The 3,856-nt window shown below is 45.3% G+C and overlaps 1 non-coding gene across 1 annotated transcript; it reads right to left on the bottom strand.

Annotated features, from left to right (window-relative positions):
* Positions 1-3,236: 3,236 nt before the first annotated feature.
* On the bottom strand, positions 3,237-3,367 carry LOC116547998. The gene has a single exon (XR_004267263.1). It is a non-coding gene; the product is annotated as a small nucleolar RNA SNORA5 (small nucleolar RNA).
* Between the last annotated feature and the right edge of the window lie 489 nt (positions 3,368-3,856).

Below are 3,856 nucleotides of genomic sequence, written 5' to 3'. Positions count from 1 at the left end.
CTCAGCTACACGCTGCCAATTCTCCTCGCACACATCAGGCCCACTGTTGCCCAGTTTGGGACAAAGCAAGATTCCTCTGCTGGGTGGGAGGAGGAATTAGCAGATCTCCATGGTCTTAGCTGTAACTGTGGTTCTGTGATTCACTCTTTCCTTGTCAAGTAGCCCAAGCTTTAAAAAGCAAGTGGGAACAGGTGGTTGGGCCCAGTGCTGCTCTGTGATGACCTGGCTATGGCCCCATTGACAACTCCCCTGGTGTAGCTCAAAGCCTGGGCTGAGCAGATCCGATTCAGATGCAGGCCCAGAGAGGAACCTGGGGCAGGTAGGAAAAGGAATTTGGGGAGATGGTGAGAAATAGGAGTGATGGCAACTGGCTTCACAGTATATGTTCCACTCTGCTAGAAACGACCTCTGCTGGGAGCTAAAGACTCCCAGAAGTAGTCTTAATTAGTCTGTGCACATCTTTGAAAGAATCTCATTTTCATCAAAGGGTTTTAAAGAGTGATGCTTAGCCCAGTGTAAAGGGCACGGTCAAGATCTGATCCTGAAATAATGTCTCTGCTATCCTAGATGTCAGAAGAAACCAAAAATATCCTCATAACTCTGAGGAATTCTTGGTTTATTGGACTCATCTCTTTTCCCTCTGATCATCCTTCCAGAAAGTGAGAAAGAAATGAGCCAAGAAGCTTTAATTACCCAGTCTGCTGACATTATTTTATCTGCGCCACTGATATTAAATCTGCACAGCATTCCACTTAAATCTCAGTGCTAAGAGCAGCCTCCACACACTTGGGCCTTTCTCCTTCTTCTGGCTGTGGCCCATGCTCTGTTTTCCACCCTACCGCACCCCCCTCAGACTTCTTAAATTCCGAAGCTCTCTGTGGCACCGGAAATGATATGTCTGTGGAATGTCCATACTTCAGGAAAGTCCCCAATCTGTGTGTGCTTATTCCCCAATTCTGTTACCCCCAACAGCCTGGCTGTTTGTGGTTGAGTTCTGGCACATGCCCATCATTATGGACCCTGGATTTGGCAGGAGCGTTGTGCCATATTTCTGTTATTGGCATCTGTGGAGAAGGAAGAGAAAGTCTGTCTAGTTTTTTCCCTCTTTTATGTACAAATGAAAATTTCTCTCTTGTTTTATTAACTTTTCTGGCCAACCAGTCAAATACATCTTCAATTTCAAATTGGTTCCATGGACTGCGGAAGTTTTCTCCTGGTTTAATGTTGACTCTCGCTTAATAGCTGGTTCATTCAGCACCTGATTGGTGCTGTGGTTATAGCTGCAGCAGGTCACATTTAAGGAAGGCTTCCAGGGAACCAGCCCTGTGCCGAGGACTTCAATCCTCAAGACCTCTGAGGCAAGTGCTGTTACCATCTTCCCCTCATTATAGAGAGGACATGAGCTGAAAGAGGTCCAAGAACTTGCTGAAGGTCTTGCAGCAGAGCTGGGGCTGGAAGCCAGGCAGGGTGGTGCCAGAGCTGGCTGACTCCAACGCCTACTTCGCGCTGCCATGCATGGATACATACGCCATACATACATATGGCAGATCTATAGGATGTGTGCCATCGATGCATACTGCTGTGCATACCAGTGTTCCCACCATCCTCCCAGCAAGTGTTGGTATCATTATGAAACCCTGTCCTCAGCAAGTGTGTATTAAGAATTTACTGTGTGCAGATCCAAAGATGTACAAGCCCAGGTCCTGCTCATAGGCATTGCAGCTGGGGAGATGAGGCCTTGGCCTGCAGAGCCTGAGCTGGGCTGAGCAGGGGGAGCTTTGTCTGTTTTGGTCACTGCTATGTCTCCAGGGACTATCATAGCACTTGGCAGGTAGTAAGCTCTCAAAAACATGTGATGAATGAACCTTCTAATTAAACAAAGCCGTTGACATTTTTACAAATAAATGAAAGAACACATGAATTTCTAAGAAGTATAAAGGACATAAACAGAGATTAAAGGACGGCCTTTTAAATTATATACGTTAAGCTGTATAAAAAGCTCCCCATGTTGTCCTCATTTTTCTTGTTTTTCATAGATTGGTGGGCACTATGTCACAGATGTGCTTGTGGACCCATGGCATAGATAGGGCTTTCGTAGCTCATAGATCCTGCTGGGTGGGGAGGGCTTAGAGAAGAGATGGACCTTGAGGTTGGAGTAGGACTCAGCTGGGTGGGAAGAATCATGGGAGGCATTCCAGAGCTGCCCCCACTGGCAGGATTATACTGGAGAGGGCAGACCCCTCTCATTTTGCTTGATAACAATCTTGTTTTGAACTTCTCGACTTATAGAAGTTTGGATCTTTTCCTGTCTGACTCAATACTTGCCTCATTTCCCAAGCCTTGCCTAACTTGGTTGGGTATGTGAGTGCACATCCCTTCAAACCGTGTAGGAATCCCTGGACCTGATTCTTGCCTGAATTCTGGCACCGGACCAAGAAGAACAAGATTGAACGGAGGCTGAGGCAGGAGAGCTCAATACTGGGAGCCACAGGGCAGCACCAGGCAGCTTGACAGGAATCAAGAGGACCCTGATGCAAGAGCCATAAAATCCTACGCACTCTGACTCAGTAATTGAAGTTCTTGAAATTTATCTTGGGGAAATAGTCTAAAGGATTATTATGGAAATAAAAGATACATTTATATCCATTAAACTGTTTGTTTTAATGAAATTGGAAGTAACCTAAATGGTAAATAACAGGGGCATGATTAAGTTTTGGCTTATCCTCTAGCTAGATACAGTCACTGAAAATAAGATTTATGGAGAGTGTTCCATATCTGAGGAAAAGCATGAAAAATGAAGGCAATGATAATCTGTATATATAATTTTATTTTTAAAAGTACCTACATAGAAAAAGACTAAAAAAAAATTACAGAAAATGATAGTATTTATATTGGAGGAAAAGTCATTTGTAATCCTACCCACAACCAAACTTTTAGCCAATATTGTTTATTTGTTTGTGAATGACAAAACAGGATGGGACAAGGAAACTTGGGTGAGTACAACATTCCTGTTAAGAGTCAGAAACCAAAACACTGTGGAGAGGACACCTGAGCAAGCACGGGCTAATGTCAAACTGTAGCTTCCTAGCAAGGGAGCTATGATAGCATGTCCAAAATTACCCAGAGTATGAAATCACAGGCTCCTAGACAGAGGGCACATGAAGCCCGAGCTTGGCCTGGGTAGGGTGAATGTGGCCAGGGAAGACACCTCTTTGTCTTTTGTTTTTCTAGAGGTTTGGTGTCTGTAACCGAATTTATTCCTGAGTCCGAGACATAGGAACAGGGCCCATGAGTCAGTGTTTCTGTGGCAGTGTTCTGGGTCAGTGCCTACAGAGGTAGGGCAAGCACCAAATTTGGCACAGCTGCATAGGGAGGATGTCTTTGAAGTCATGCCTTGTGTCTAGACTTAGGGAGACACGGGAGTGATTAGGGTAGACGTGGCCATATGTATATCTAGCTCCCCTGAATAGTCCCAGCATGAGTATTCATAAAGCCCTTTCTGTTCTCAAGAGTCCTGATTTGGATAATATGTGGTCCCCCTAATGATTGGAAAGGAGGTTGGAGGACATTCTGGGTTGATGATAATTGCTCTGCTGGTTGCCTCTAGTGCTTAAGAGACGGTGAATTGGCTGGGTGCGGTGGCTCACGTCTGTAATACCAGCACTTTGGGAGGCTGAGGTGGGCAGATCGCTTGAGTTTAGGAGTTTGAGACCAGCCTGGCCAATATGGTGAAACCCTATCTCTACTAAAAATACAAAAATTATCCAGGTGTGGTGGCACACGTCTATAATTGCAGCAACTCGGGAGGCTGAGCCAGGAGAATCGTTTGAACTCGGGAGGTGGAGGTTGCAGTGAG

Source organism: Sapajus apella, unplaced genomic scaffold (assembly GCF_009761245.1).
Source record: "Sapajus apella isolate SASKATOON/1434 unplaced genomic scaffold, GSC_monkey_1.0 scaffold6139, whole genome shotgun sequence".
Lineage (NCBI taxonomy): Eukaryota > Metazoa > Chordata > Mammalia > Primates > Cebidae > Sapajus > Sapajus apella.
Note: the sequence above shows the minus strand (reverse complement) of the source record. Positions and strands in the feature narration are given on the sequence as shown.